At 37.3% G+C, this 17271-nt stretch overlaps 1 pseudogene; it reads right to left on the reverse strand.

Annotated features, from left to right (window-relative positions):
• Positions 1–9662: 9662 nt before the first annotated feature.
• LOC100892942 lies at positions 9663–12650 on the reverse strand (annotated as a pseudogene).
• Positions 12651–17271: the final 4621 nt, after the last annotated feature.

Below are 17271 nucleotides of genomic sequence, written 5' to 3' on the forward strand. Positions count from 1 at the left end.
GTTACAGCAGTTGTTCATTTTCTATATCAAGAAGTTATTGACAAGTGTTCAAAGATTTTTCATTTTAGGTCAGTATTTGTGCATCCACGGAATAGTACTGCTACATGAAGTGTAAAGTGTATCAATCACCTGCTAGAATGTATAAAATCATAAAACAAACTTCACCTAGTTTTGTCTGGAGGTAAGTGGTTGAGGACTATAAAGATCAAAGGATAAGAACATTAAACCCCTTGTAGGGAGGGGGGGGGGGGTGCTAAAGCCAAATTAAGCTTGTTTTATCATGTGCCATGATTTGAGAGTTCATGTATTGTGTGCATTGAATGGCTGCATGATCGAGCAGTGAATTTGTATTCCTTTTTGGTCCAGATTTACCGCGTATTGCCAGTTACACTACTGCTGCAAGTGCAATTTCTTATTTTCGAGGGCATACCATGCTAAAAATTCCTAATTCATATTTTCAAATGTTGGCAGGTATAGTCCCTTTTTGCTTATGTTAATTGAGAACTGATTTGATGAGATAACCACCTGTCAATGACCATGCAGGGAGGTTTAATCCATCCTGATGGCCAAACTAGTGCAGATAGGCTTTAAAGGTAATACAAAGTTTTGGGAAATTTTGAAAATTGGGTGGATAGTGATTCTTTACAATTTTGATATATTTGAATGCCCCTATGGATGTATTGAAAGCACTAGAAAAATTAGCCGTTAAAACACTTCTGCTTTCGAGAAAAATTGAAAAAAAAACATTTACCGGTGCTCCCGGTAAATTTTGATAAATTTCAAATAGCGCCTATGGCCGTACAATGGTAGCTGCGACCATGTAAATCTCAGAATATGTAGTTGTGATATATAATTTCCAAACGGGAATAGGTAATGGGTCGATTTTAGTCAAGAAACATTGTTTTATAGATTAATTAATATCTTGACCTTGAGAGGGAGCTATACAACTTAACGAGTTTATCATTTACAATTTCATAACTTTAGACTCAATTTCAACCGCGACAACGATGACTGAATATTGTAGGATCGCATATGCTTCCAATATGTTCATTTGAACCAAATTCATGACCCCATACCAAAACTTTGTATTACCTTTAAAGTATAAGAGTTAACGCCCCTTGTGGCTCTTAATGGACTTCATGTACATGAAGGTGTTATTCAAATAGTTCAATATCTAATACTCCAGACGGTGAAGGACCCACACAAAAGGGCATCACTTCGTGCACTTCCAAGCCTCTATTCTACCTTTTCATTTCTTAGTGGGTTTAGATTAACCGAATGCAAGGACTGAAATCATGTTGAACAATAGGAAAACTTTATATCTCAGTCAGCTCTTTTGTCGACCTTCACTTAATCGTCTTTAGATCTGATCTGAGCTTTGGCTTGTCAGCAGTGTTTTAACATGGACCAGTGTGCATGTATCTATAATCTCCCAAGGTAATCTTCCCCTATTTCTTCTTCTTCTTTTTTCTTCTTCTTCTTCTTCTTCTTCTTCTTCTTCTTCTTCTTCTTCTTCTTCTTCTTCTTCTTCTTCTTCTTCTTCTCCTCCTCCTCCTCCTCCTCCTCCTCCTCCTCCTCCTCCTCCTCCTCCTCCTTCTTCTTCTTCCTCTTTTTTTCCTTCTTATTATTGCCCTTCTCCTTCATCTTCTTCTTTTGTTTATTCTTCTTTCACTATCCTTGTATTTTATTTTATTTCCTTTGTGAAAGGTGTTTTTTTTTCTTCACCATTACCAGAAGTCCCTTTCACACTGTAGCTCATTTAATCAAGCTGTGAAAAGAAGTGTGAATGAGTCAGACTCGGTTCAAAGTCTGCTCTAAAGACCTGATTGTTTGTCAATGGTGACATGTTGTGTCCCTCTCTCTCTCTTATCTAGTTAACATGTTTACCAGATAAAAAATAGTCAGGGTTTAACTTCATAGTCGATTAGTGGCTTTTAGTTTCTTTTGAAGAGCTTGTCTTCAATTATCTGATTGCTCTGTCAGCATTGTTAGAGCAAAAGAGCACGTCTGCAATTTATTGTCACCCTTTTTCTGTGATTAATGTACTGACAAACTTTGTGGTACACCTTGTTATCATTGCTTGGGCTATGACAAACACGTCAAACCAGACAGATTATGGGATTATTGAATGGATACAAATATTGTTGATAACAATAAGCCAGTTCACGGTTGCAGTCTGAGCATGAGCCGAAAAAGGTGATTGCAGAATAAATTTTGAAATGCATGGAGACGAAATACTTGATACGTGCTCATGAAAGTTATGTAACATTATTCATTCATGCACATTCAGTGCACTCCATGATACACAGGTGGAAGTATTCTTTGAAAAGGGCAAACAAAGGCTATTTATATAGTACCTCATCGTTGTAGGAGTGATTATTTCAATATGTAATAAGTGGGACCTCTTCATGTTTTTAAGATCTGTGGATATTCGGGGTCATTGCAGTAATGTGCTAACTGTGAACTGGTCTATTGGTTGAATTAAGTTTGCTTATAAAATGGCATTGTTCATAAATGACTTTTAGCATGTTCAAGAAACGTGCACAGAAATATATTTAAAAAAAATATGACAGGAGGCAATTTGCTCTCTTGATATATCAAATGATAATTTTATCTGAACCTCCTCTCCATCTCCGCCCCCCCCCCTCCCTTTCACCTCCCCCTCTCTCTGTCTGTCTGTCTGTCCGTCTCTGTCTCTCTGTCTCTCTCTCTCTCTCCCTTCCTCCCCCTCTCACTCTCTCTCTCTCTGTGTCTGTCTCCCTACCCTCTCTCTCTCTGTCCCCCCTTCCTCCCTCTATCGCTCTCTCTCTCTCTGTGTCTCTCTCTGTCCTCCCCTCTCTCTGTCTCTCTCTCTCTCTCTCTCTCTCTGTCTCTTTCTGTCTCTCTGTCTCTTTTTCCTCCGTTTCTCTTGCCCCACTGCACTGATTTCCTTTGTCCATGTTTATTTTTTTTAATTTTGTTTTCTTCAGTGTGTTTCTCTGATTTCATCTAAACATGATATCAACCAAATTTCTCTGATTTAATCATAACTTGCAAATTTACACTTGAGTGTAAGTTTACAGTCCTTTTGACACTTGTGTGTAGCTTTTTGACTGTAAGAACAGTTTAATGGTTGCTTAGGAAGACATTTGCAGGATTTAGAAATTTAATCAAACTTTAATTTCATCCTTACAGAACTGTAAGTTCTCTAAAATTCTATTAAATTTAAGCTAATATTGTGTATTTTAAAACTGTTATTTTAATTTGGGGAGCTGACTATTTGTCTATATTTTCCTCTTTTTATTTTCCTTCTCAGTTCTCTTTGTATGAATCCCTCCCTCTCTCGGTAGTTCTTGTATATCAGAGAAACGTTTAATACTCAGTCTGCAGTGTGTGTGTGTGTGTGTGTATGTTAAATTTGTTTTCTTTATTTTTACACTGGTTATATATTGTTCATTATCAGCTACAAACGTGTAAGCAAAGCAGACTTCCATTTGTAACATACACATATCTCCCATGCATTTTTAAAATTATTTTCTTATAATGATTGTTGTTCTGACTTGTTTATAAATCGTTTCAGTTCATTTTTACCCCCATCAGTACTATATATGTTGCATGACAGTTATAATATTAAAGATTTATTACAAAGAATGCACTTTTTCATCGGATAGTGAAAACTAGGTTGTCAATTTACCCGCTGGTTAACCCACAGCAGTACATTGTCTTGTTTTATTGAGTGATGTGTTTCCATTATCTTTTGATCCAGAAAATTTAGAAATGACACTTTATACATGAGCACAAAGAAAATACTGAGTCTATTTTTGATGTCGAGCAATTTAATTGTAACCATTCATTAAAATCTCTTTATTGGATTTTGTGTGAAATATGTATTCATTATTTTTCTGAACAGTTTGGCAATTTTCCAGTTACATTTAGCATTTTCTTTCACAGTGTTTCATTTAATAACCATTATTTTGTTTCCTTCCAACTTTGAAGAAGTGGAAAAGGAGAATAATTGGCTCTAATTTGAAGATTTAAAATTGATTTTGTTAGCTTTAAAATGCTGTGGACTGCAACGGTTTACAAACTAGCTACAGATTAACAAGGTGGAATCAATGTATGCATTGTTCATGATTTGAATACCCATTTTAGACATAATAATAGCAACTTGAAGTTGATACTCATAACAAAATGAATAAACAAACTCGTTTATCAATTATGAGTTTAAAACCCCTACTATTATACTAAATATAGGCCTACCTATATCATGCATATTGTTATTGTTCATTGAAATGTATTTGAGGGACATACATTCATTACTACATAATAAAGAATGAAATTCTTATGAAGTTGTAATATTTGTATTACTCTTATTTTGATCTTACATTTATTTTTCACTTTATTTCTAATGTCGAATTATATTTTTGAGGTAGAATGATTACCTGTAAACTCTAAAATTGTATTTAAGAGACTATTAATTAATGCACAGTAATAGATCAATATTTTACTGTAAGAAGAACCATTTATAGAGTTGAATATTGTTGTATTTCTACAGTTCCACTGGTCATATTTTGAGACATTTATGCCAGTTAGCAAGAAATGTTTAAAAGGGCAGCGGCATAGCATAAGTTCATCATTTCAGCTCAGATGTACACTTATTTAAAGGTATTATGCGATACGAAGATGCAAGTACTGAATTACTATACAAATGTTTATTTGCTGTATATTATGTATTTATGGCAATAAATTAGCCAAATACCTTATGAATTAAAAGAGATTTAAATGATGTATTTGACCTCGTTTTGACTTTTATTCATTTCTGGAGTATTCTCTTTCAAATCTATTATTTTATTATCATGATGTTAATGACGAAGATGATGATGATGCTGATAACTAGTAGTAGTAGTAGTATTTGTTATATTTGTTATTAATATTATTGTTATCATTATCATTATCATCATAATCTTAATTATCATATAACATGACATTGAGAGACAATGTTAATGACGATAATGATTACTATACTATCATTGTTTTTTTTCCTCCAAATTATTTTTATTGATTTTGTTATTATCATCATTATGATTGTCTTAATCATCATAACATATGACACTAAGAGACATGAGAAGGTAAAATTAAATTTCCCTATTTTTCATACATTTGGTTTTGAACAGTAGAAAAGGAAAAATCCGAGAAGCATTTCATAAAAAGATAGAAAAATGCTGAAGAACTAGGAAGTTCACCAGTTTGGAAAGCAGCATAAATATTACTGTGCATATTAAAGAGGAGACCAACTTATTTGTAAATGATCAATTTAGTTTCATATGACTTCAGTTCTGTCATAAAACAACAGAATACAAGAGTGTAATTTATGTGACTTTCACGGGAGACTTCGATCTCCACACATTATTAGGGACTTTTAGATTTGCGTGGACTGATACGTGTGACGTCCATTCAAAATGTGTGAAATTTAGCCAATACGGTCATACCAATTCAGCTCCAGTTTTAAAAAAATACGGTGACCGTTAATTAGTTATCTAATTAAAAATAACAATACATGAGCCGGCTATTTGTGGGTACTATAAGCAACACGAAAATGCCAACAAAAATCCAATATCGGCATTGGCTGAAATACGACGTAAAAGGCGTTTTCGTGTTTTTTTTTCAACGGTTTTTTCAAATTTTTCAAAAGATCTGTGGAGGTACACAAGTATTAGAAATCGTTATATTTCAGCCGTCTCTGAACCGATTTTGATCAAACAAAGATGATTTTGTCTTTTAAATATTATGTTCTTTCGAATTTGACACCCACTTTTTCATTATCTCACAAAAACATATTTTGTGTAGCGCCCTCTGCAACAGAACTCAACTATCCCTTTAATTGCCAACGAACTACTTTCATTTATTATGATACATGTATATAAAGACATTGTAGCCTTCCTGCTCTTTTCTGCTTTTTGTTGTTCGTTCTATAAAGCGTTCATTTGAAGTTTTTATTCTAATTGTTCAGCTTCTGTATAAAGGGTTTGTTTCCCATGAAAGCATTTAACAATACACGATGCATGCACGCCGGGTAGCGTTGGCTATATAGGTCAGAAGTGATCTTTTGAGTATCAACATAGAGAGAGAGAGAGAGAGAGAGAGAGAGAGAGAGGGGGGGGGGGGGGGGGTGGGGAGGGGGCTTCCACACACCCTTCAATATCTTATGATATCACAATTTTAGGGGTAAATTAATTCATTAATTTTGTCTACTGTTATTTAAAAAGAGAAAGAGGGGAGTGGGGGGGGGGGGGAGATTTTTAGTGATTAAGAAATAAAAGTAGAAATTGAGAGGAGGCAGAGAGCAGAGAAAAGCGAGAATGAAAAGAGCAAACACGGTGCACATAAAGAACGAGGCATAAGAAGAGACATGATTGTGTATTCTTTTCATTTTCATGTCTTTTCGGTTCCTTTCTCTCTTCCTGAGACTGAGGGGGTGGGGGGGGGGGGGTCTTGTTGTATGTTATTTGCCTAACTTGTTGACGCAATACAATAAATACATGTATCGTCCGATCATGGACTTATGAAACTATAAGCAAGTCCATGGTCCGATATATAGGTCAAGTTTACTTTTATTATATTATAGCAGTTTGCTGCTATCGAGGTGGTCTAAAATTGTGACAATGCGGGAAAAATGTAACAAAAGAAGATTAAACAAAAATATACTCGTACGAGTCGTTTCATTGGCTTGAAGATTGTCTAATAATAATGTTTGATTGTGGTCCCATTTTAATATCAGCTAATATTGATCTTTAGATGTCATCATCTATAGTGCTTGCGTGCAGTGGCGGATCCAGGATCCCCCCCCCCCCCCTTGAGAAAAAAAATCATGCAAAATCACGCGATTTGTACCTTTTTGGGGGGTTGGGCCCCCTGGCGCTCAAGGGGGGGGGGGGGGGGTGCAAATTTTAAAATTTTCGAGGACCAAAAAAAAAAATTGTGCTCACTACCCCCCCCCCCCCCCCCCCCCCCCCCTCCCCCCACTGAGCGACTTTTCGGCTGGCTGAGTCGTTGCGATTTTTTGGGGACTCAAAAAAAAAAATTAAAAAAATGTCCGCTTACCCCCATTCTATTGTTATTACAGACAACAAATCAAAATGACTTCATTCAGTCATTCTTGTATTCCTTCCTTCGTTCATGCATACAAATAAAAACCGCTTCTTCACCCACCTTCTATCTCTCATAAACATTAATTCTCTACCAAAAGCAACTGTTAACACATTGAAGATTCATTCAAACTCTGTCATGTTATAACTATGGTGCAATTTAATCACAATTTGTTTAGTCAACCAACATTTTCCATTTCTATTAAATTCATTTTTTAAATGTATCAAATACAAATATTAACAATGTGTATCCTTGTGTACTCACAACAATACATACATTAGAATATAGCTTATTTTTTGTGCATTACAAATCAATACCGGTAGTTAGTATCAGACTGCTGCGAGACCATGTAAGTTACTTGGTAACTTCAGAAATAAAATTGAACTTTCATTGTGACCTTTTATCTTTAACCCATAACACACATGAAATTTGATTGTGAGTCTACGAAATATCCATTTAGCAGTCTGTTGGGTAACAAAATGTTATGCAAACCATATGATCAAATATTCATGGCAAGATCATTTTTTTGCTTTTCTTAATGGAAGAATTTTTTGGGGGTCATTTTAACATCCAAATGTTAAAAGTTACAATGGTGTGTTTAGGCCTACTCTGCAATGAATACATGTACATCATGCTCAAATAGTTTGCAATTTTTTGACATACATTTAAAGGCCCACTGCACTACTTGTAGCTACTTGCGCCCTCTATATAACAAACCATGCCTAATCGGTGACCATTGGTCCCCCATGACCCTCTTTTTCTTATGTTAACTGAGAGCTGAGATCAGAGATAACCACCTGTCCAGTGACCTTGCAGGGCAGTCTAATCCCTCCTGTAAACTATGGCAGATACGCTTTAACTAAAACTTGTTTAATAGAATGCACAATTAAACTTATTCTGTAGCATTGTTTGCGGAGTAGAAATTTGTTTGCCCTATTGTCCTGCTTTGGTTTTTACATGTACTCTCTTTCTACTGGTAAACCCTGGTATACAATACATGTTGGTAAAAACAAACATTACCAATACCGGTACACTGTAGCTACCAAAACAAACATATTTTCATTTAATGTCAGTTCGTCTTTTCCCTCTATTCTGTGTTTTGTTAGAAAATATATACAAATACAAATCATGGGGAAAAGGCCAAATAAAATCAGACATACACTTACCAAATCATTCTGTAAGTTAAACTTACATGTACATGTAAACAAATGTGTGGTACTTGCTTGAATTTTAAATCATTCCTCTTTGATAGCATCCTTCAAAAGTTGCTGCATTTCTCTTGTAATTAATCACACACAAAACGGTGTGGAAAAATGAAAATCACACCCATACATAATTCTATAAGATAACATATTTTACTAATACACATGTACTATGAGGGATACATGTACAATATCTTAAACCTGACCCGACTAGTGAATACAATGTGCATGGTTGCTTTGCATAAGTATATTCATAGTAAGAATGACATTATTTGGTTGAAGCTAGAGGGTCATTAAATGTCAGAGCCAGAAGGGCATTACTATTGAAGAACATGATAAATTTCTCATATAATATTTAGTTTATGATGGAGGAATACAAGTCATTGCAGAGTGAACACTAAGCTTGATCACACTCAACTGCACAGTCAAATACATTTCTTGTTCACATGGGCTTTATTTTGATCTTAAAGCTAAAGACCAGTTATGGTCATGCGATTGCATTGTGAAAGAAACGTTGTGAAATCGATCAGAAAAGGTTGATCATCTAGCATAGAATAGATGTACTGCAAGGTTCTGGAATCATCAAAATGATAAGAAATTTGGCCAAGTCTTCATAAAGTTAGAATCACTGTACACAGAAAGATGTATATGGGACTACACACACATGCGCGACACGTGCATTTGTATCTCTCAACAGGCAAGAGATACACTAATTTACCAAATATATCAATTAGTAGGTGGTTTCCTGTTAACATTTTTATCATCATGAATTATTCAAAACATTTTCTTTCACATGATTGGTAATAAGAGCTTCCATTTCATTTTTGGAAATTGGGGCGTTTCCAATACTGGTCTTTACCTTTAAAGAGAAGGTTGAGTTCTGGGAAGAGGTGAAAAATAAATTGTGAGCGTTATCATTGTATGATGCAAGTGCTGAAGAACATCTGATAACAAATGCTTAATGCTCCCTGAAAAGCACGGCTCTTCAAATACCTTAATATTCTCAAGATGGCATGTAAAAGCATAACAATCGAGACAGATTTTTATGACACATGTTTGTGTAGTCCCATATTCATCTTTCTGTGTAGTGCTTGTAACTATACAAAGACTGGGCCAAATTTCTTATCATTTTGATTTTTGATGATTCCAGAACCTTGTAGTACACTACACACCAATACTATGTAGATGATCAACCTTTTCTGCTCGATTTCACAATGTTTCTTTAACAATGTAATCGCATGACCAGAACTCAACTTTATCTTTAAGTGACACAATATGTGTGTTACCTTTCCGTGCTCATTTCAAGTAGTCTACAGTACATCACCCTTGTTTGATGCTGTCATACAATGCATAGTATTTTATTATGAGTCAATATCCAGGTACAAACACTTCTGCAAATATCAATACCAAAGGTTGAAACTTCAGACTTTTGACAATGAAGAACAGCTCCTTCAAAGAGCTAATAATAGAGAACAATAAGTCCTACTGACTGTGTACCTGGCACCTGTTTTACAAAGCCTATTCTCAAATCTCAATGACAAATTACAAAAATCAGTGACAAATCTGCTGATAACCAATCAGAAGCAAGGATTTCACTAGCTTGAGACTGTCATAAGTTACTGACACAAATTTTGGTAAAATGGGGCCATGTACAGTAACCTTCTCCTTCTTCTCAACATGAATTTGGCATGACCTTGTACCATTGATATTTGTATTGATGAGACATCGTGCCAGCATGCTGCTTTAAGGCTTGCAATCGAATCGAATCTACCCTCAAAGTCATCAACTTCTCACAATAGATTGGTTTACTATCATATTCAAGCTTTAAAGGGATTGGGCATCTTTGCTTCAGATTCTAAACAAAATCCTGAATTTAGCTCATGCTGCAATCATTATTATAAACCTTTAGGTCAGAAATGAATCCCATGACTTCTGTGAGCCAATCGCTTGTTTTATTATCAAGTCATTGCAAATATTCACATACTACATAATGGGATCTGCCATCTATTAATAACACATTCACCTATATTCACCTGTATTCACCTGTATTCACCTGTATTCACCTGTATTCACCTGTATTCACCTGTCTTTTCGGGCTCCTTAGTAAGACAATGTCTTGTAATGCCCTCCCAAAGTTCATCAGTACACCACTGCAAAGAGTTAGTTCCTTAATACAATAGGTCCATTGCTGGATCTGTGGGAAGACTCAACAGGATTATCACCTGCTGGGCCTACAGGTATAACTAAACTTGTTGAGCTGTGTTGAAAGATAGGCATCCACCTCTCAACTCTGATTTGAATCTGTTTATGGTTGAACATGAACAATGTATTTTACCAGGTCTTGAAAAACACAGGATAAGATTTTTAGTTAAGTTTTTGCATTTTACTTGCTATTCTTTCTTATCGAGTCTAGCTTTACAAATCTGTACATACGTGTACATGTACAGTAGGCACTAAAGGCACTAGTGTCAACTTGAAGGTGCTACCTACGGTACTCAAATTTTGAAAGTAGACAATACGTGTGCATAAATTAAGTTGAACAAACAAATTGAATGAAAGTGAAGATTTATTAATGGTGATTTCATATTTCTTGATAATGCCAATCTTTAAATGTAGCTCATAACAGGTAAAACAAACATGTGAAAAATCAAATATCAGAATCACCATTAGTATATCGGATCCTTTAATAGTCTTGGACTTTGCAGTACATGTAAAAACTTAAATAAAAACTTATATAGTCAATCACCAACTCAAACTTTGAATCAACTTTACAACACATGAATCTTGAAAATATTAATAAACCCGTCTTTAGACTTTAGTTTAAATCAGCAACAATAATCAGTGGTAAATAAACATAGGAAAACTGAATCTGAACTTCCGAAGAAATATACAATACAAATTCACAATTTGTAAAAGGATGTCAGGTAGATGTACATTCCCATATTATTGTTGAACAGGTGTATTTCTTAAACGCATGGTATGGCCGTTTCCATTTGAAATCAGGTGATCCCCCTTTCCATTGATGACGTCATATGTCCCATTCCCGTTGACCTCTGTGACCTTTTTGCCGTCTGCTACATCGTGCGATTTACGTGCACGCGGCCCCTTGATGTATGCATTGTAGAAGAAATTGGAGAAAAGTACCATGTAACTTGTATAAATGGCGACTCCAAAAATGAGCTCTGGTGTTTTGGTATCGCAGCGGTTGCCGTTGACTATCTGATGGACAGCGTACACAACCGCAAAAATTCCTACGAACATTTGCAAAAGCTGGAGTGAAGTTATAAGCATCGCGATTTTCTTGTTCACGCGAAAGCCCGCGGCGCGGATCGCATAGTAGGTGTACATTAGACTGTGCACGAAATAGTTCATTACGCAAAACCAATAGGCGACTGAACTGCGAGTGGAGTACATTCGCCAGGCGAAAACGAGAGTGCTAGCGTGGTGGTACCAGTGCAGGAAAATCAATTTCTGCTTGCGTAGGATGATAAAGAGGGTATCAACTAGCTCGGGAATTTTAGAGCAAATGAAAAGGTAGCCCCAAATACCGACATGCTCTTTGGAGAAATAGTTACTCTCGCATAAACTGGCATAAAATCCGTCGTGGTAGATGGAATTGAAGAAATCTGGCAGAACACGCGCAGTTCCGATGATGCTGAACATCCCTATTATCATATTCCAAGCGAGGAGCGGTCCACGTAGCTTGTATGGATCACGAGGCTCCATCCATTGTCGTAAGGGGTATATCAACATCATGTAAATGATGGATATAATGAAGACGATATACCATGACGATAAGCCAGAGTCAGGCCAGGAATCGTCAAACGTACCCTCCAAAGCAGCGAGTGGTTCACTTATCCAAGACAATTCTGCCATTTTGTCTTCAAAAAGAGCTTTCCAGATCAAAGATTAACGGTTTCCTGTATCAATGTCCGATAAAATTAACGTAAGGCAAAAGAAAATCCAACCGCTAAATTGGAGTAACTAATGCTGTGTATGATGAGCTGCCTGGCATGAACAAATGACCGGTACTCCGAACCCTTTCACACGATCCTGCCTCCCGTAAGCCGGCCGAGGAAATACTATCACTAGCTGACTCGAGCCCGACACAATGCTGCACGGCACAGTTTGGCGATTCTGCTTGTTGCTGTGCTAAAACTAGACAGTTTTAATCTCCTGTAAACGAAATGATCCACATCAATACATTCGACGCTCATAAATAGCTGTATTTCCAGTTTCAGTCACAGCATGCACGCAAAGCCAGCTAGCTCAACAGAGAATTTTGTGCACAATTAATTACGGCATGCATTTCTACATGCACATTCATTGTCATTGAGCTATGCACAGGGCATGCGCACTAAATCCTCAATATCGAACGATCTGCATAGTACACGTGCGTGGGGAGATCGAGGGGGCGGGGCATTTGCGGTCCATGGTCAAACTCTTGCCCCCCTCCCCCCCCCCCCCCCCCCCCCCCCCCTCTCTCTCTCTCTCTCTCTCTCTCTCTCTCTCTCTCCTGAAACAAAATGTATGCAATTTTGATGAGGTGGTCCAGGCAAGGCTTACCCGATGTAGCTCCAAAATTATGTATTTAGGGAAATATCTCTTCTTTGGTACTTTTCTTCTCATTACCTTTCCGCACAGCCCCTCTCCTTTGATGGTTTGCTTTTTTGCCTTAGGGGAATTAAAATATGAAATATATAAACAATGAAAAGAAAATAGAATTTCCTTTGTCCAAATTAGAGAACAGGCCAGTGAAGCTTTTGGATGGTAAAGTAATAGCTTATTTTTTGTCATGTCTGTTTCTTTCTATGCGGTTGTTGTTGTTGCTAAGACCTTTCTCGTGGTATATTCTCTGATCCAATTCTATTTTTTTCATAACCCCTTATATTATGAAAGTATAACCTTCAATTATCAAAAGAAGAAGTCATAGAAGAAGAAAAAGAAGAAAACAAAAGAAACAAATATCGTGAAATGTAGTAAACAAAATTATACCGGTCACCCCTTGATCGGAGAGGGCGTCCAAAAAAGCGGCCCTTACTTGTGATGAAATACAGTATCAGTAAATATTTTCAAAGAAACTTTGAGACACCATAAGTTTGATGTCATGTAAGGCAGCATGAAATGAACTACATTTGATCTAAGTTTCAATAGATCCGATTAATCAACGTCACAATACTTTAAGCCAGTAAAACTTTATTTTGTTCTTCTTCAAACAAAAAAGAAAACACCAACTATTTTCAAATTCATATGTATCAACATCGGAGAGGTATGTTTTGTTGTTACTGTTCAGGAATTTAGGCTACTCATGTAGGCCTATAAGGACAATGTTTTGTGCCAAGGAGAGACTTGTATATGTTTTCAGTGAAATGTTGGAGCGACCAAAAGTTTTCGACAAAAACTACATTTTGCCCATATTTGTATACACTTACGCATATGACATTTAGTTCAATATGAAGTAAATCGAGTTTATAGGTAACTTTTAAGTGAAAGCCTAAAAAATCAACATGGGCTCGTTGTCATAATCAATTTGGTTTATTTATTCATTAATAGCTGAACGGGGACACATTTGGTAATGCGGGAAAAATTCAAAAGGTAATGGATGCAATGAGTGCAGTTGATAAGTATTTCTTCCGAACTGTGTAATGTTTCTTGTGGGCATCTTTGGGCAATTCCTCCTTCCCCTAAAAAGTATCTATACCCCTCCCCCTATCTGACTGTTTGCAATAAACGTGCCAAGGCAAAGACAAATATTTCAACATGAGGAAAACAAGGGAATTAAAGAAAAAAAATCTTGCTTCAGATGTAGCTGCATGGGATACCGTACCGACAGCCCACGAGACTAACAATGTTAGACCCTCGGAAAAAAAAAATTGTCAAATTATGCCCATGACGAGACTGACACTCAGTTTTGCGAATCCTCAGGTATTGTTTGTTCTTTCTCCAGAAGACATTTGAGACAATGCATGCAGGATGCCGGAGCGTTTATGTGGCGTAAATTAATTTTATTTGGCTATCAAAATAATCTTGGCCAAAAATTTGCTTTCTTTTCTATTATTGAAGAAAAAACATATAGAAATGAATATCATTTTGCTTAACAACTTTAGAAATGTACTTTCGTTCAGTTTCGTTGTTACAGCCCCGACCCCCCCCCCCCCCCCCCCCCACTCAGAGGTCGGAGTGACCGCATGCGTGTTGACAAAATGTCCGGTAAAGGGGTACTTTTCGTGCGACAAAGTCCGGCCCGAGAATTGTAAAAAAAAGGGGTGTATTTGACATTTCACCCGGAGATTTCTTTAAAAAGGGGTGTTTTTTCTTTTTTTTCTCTCATCTCTTTGGACTCTTGAGATATTATTCCGAATTTAGGGGGGGGGGGGTACATAGAGCATTTTTCCTGATTTGGGGGTCTCCAAGGCAGGAAAAGCCCGCGAAAAGCCCGCGAAAGGGGGGTTCGAAAATATTGGCAGTCCTCAGATAGGGGTGCTTTCAAAAAGAGGGAACAAGCATAATGCGTACCCTAAATAACACTGAGTGGGGGGGGGGGGGCCGGGGTTACAGCTGATATTTGTATTCTTCAGTCCAAATGACAAGAAGTTTCTTTGCTTGTAGAAAACATTCGAATCTGATTCAATTCTCAAATATTCATTCCTCATCCATGCAGGTCCATGGGTTCGTTTCCACTCTGAAGCTGATGATAATTATTCTGGTTTTCTCTCGCGCTGCTTACATTCAGCCTTCTCATAATCTCGCATTGTATGTTTTCTTACCAAGAGGTGGCGCTGCACCTCTTACAAGTATTCGGAGAGCAGTAGTTTTGACACTGCTTCTTTCAGTGCAATTCTGAGTGAATATTCATTTGATCCAAAGGCAGTGAATTCCTTATGTCAGCGATAATATTCATATTAGGTTTTTTTCGTTATTTAATCAAATTTATCAAACAAACATTGTTAAGTGCGTCGTTTTATTATCATTCACCAGTTATGAAATCATCATTATCATCATCGTCATCATCATCATCATGCATTGCCAATATCACCTCATCAAAATGTGTATTTTAAATTACGTATCAGTTCTGCTTAATAAGTTTTGTCTGGGGCTGTCATATTATCAAGCAATCTGCCTACAATGACAGTGTTCCTTCCGCAAATAATGTTATAATGTTTTATAATGTTTGAGGAAATTTAGTATTTATGACAGTGTATCATTTTGTTTTTGAAAATAACAATTTTGCTTTTTTCTTATTTATGATTCATTGTTAGAAAAATACTTATTGTACTGGGGAGATGGTGTTGAGTACAAAATAAAAAGTGAGTACTGCCCCCCCCCTCCTCCCCCTCCTCCCCCCTCCCCCCTCAATGAGCAAAAAAAAAAAAAAAAGATAATAATAATTGTCACCCCCCAACAATGAGTAAAAAATCCGTCGGCTTGATTTTCAAATTTTCGGGGGCAAACAAATAATAGTAAACTTAAATTAGTGCTCACTACACCCCCCCCCCCCAACTGAGCGGAATATCCGTCGGCGCGATCTTAAAAACATCACTATTAAGTGCTCACTTCAACCCTCCCCCCCCCCCCCCCCCCCCCCCCCCCCCCCCCCCCCATTCCCGCAGGCTGAGAGAAGAAATATCGGCCGGCTAAATTTTCTCACGATTTGGGCCCCTTCTTTGGCCCCCGCCCCTGGCTACTACAGTAACAGCGAAGTGAGTGCATGAGGTACTGAAATACAAAACGTTTTTTTTGGCCAAATCTACGGGCGTTCTCAATGACGCCTCAAACAGCCAATCAACCCGTCCCCCCGAGGATTACCGCCCCTGCTGGGGTCTAAACCCCGAAGATTTCTCCCACCAATAACTCAGATGAAAGGCATAATGGTGCATTTATCTTTATTTTTTTGCTTATAATAACTTTCTGGCGGTTGTAGCCGGCAGCCTCATACCTTTTATGACGCGGACTCTTACTCATACCTACATGATTGTGTCTCTGATATATTATATCCAACAATATTCTTTTACTGAAAGGGAAAATAATCATAAATAATATTTATATAAACAAATCCCTCACACCCTTCCCCATAATCATGATAGGCCTGTATTCAGTGTCCTTCTTTCCATTTTCTTTTAAATATTGTCTGCATTGGGGTGGTGTCTCCGTATTTTCAAATTTTATTCACTTACAACAGCCGTACAGCATCGTACAAGATCCACCATATATAGTCTCTGTCAAAGAAAATATGATAAAAAGAAAAGAAGAGAAGAGAGAGAGAGAGAGAGAGAGAGAGAGAGATTGAGAGAGAGAGAGAGAGAGAGAGAGAGAGAGAGAGAGAGAGAGAGAGGGGGGGGGAGCGCGCGCGAAGTGGAGGGGAAAAACTCTCACATTTAATTGTATTGTGGGTGATGCCTTAGTTTTTTCACGTCTGGCACATTTTGCACCACCCCAACGCTCCGGTACCGGTATGTGTGCTCCCCCGCCCCACCCTCAAAAGAAGAAAAAACTGGTGTCGCTACCCTGACAACCCTGGACTCTTACTCCCAACAAAATGGAATGATCACGCACTTATTGTCCTTTAGACACAACGATTCCTCGTCTTCAAAGGCACCCAATGGTGTTATATACCTCCCGTTATCAACAGGAGGTCACTAAACTTACTATCGCATGGTCTTGATATAGATCAAGTGAAATAATATGTTATATCTCTTTTAAACATTTAAAATCAGACGTTTCTTTTGAATACGAGAATGTTAACTGCAAATTAAATATTTAATCATTTTCTCATGGTTTTCGCACATTTTTGTTATTTTCGTGGAGATTTGAATTCCCTAGATATACCTGTGTCAGTTTGAATGCAAGTCAATCAAACTCCACCGGTGGGGGGGGGGGTGGTATTACCCCTCCCTCCCTTGAAAAGTATCGTGGGACCACTGGAGATTAACACATACTAGTTTAC

The sequence above is a fragment of the Strongylocentrotus purpuratus genome, unplaced genomic scaffold (assembly GCF_000002235.5).
Source record: "Strongylocentrotus purpuratus isolate Spur 01 unplaced genomic scaffold, Spur_5.0 spur5_scaffold_20, whole genome shotgun sequence".
NCBI classification, from domain to species: domain Eukaryota; kingdom Metazoa; phylum Echinodermata; class Echinoidea; order Camarodonta; family Strongylocentrotidae; genus Strongylocentrotus; species Strongylocentrotus purpuratus.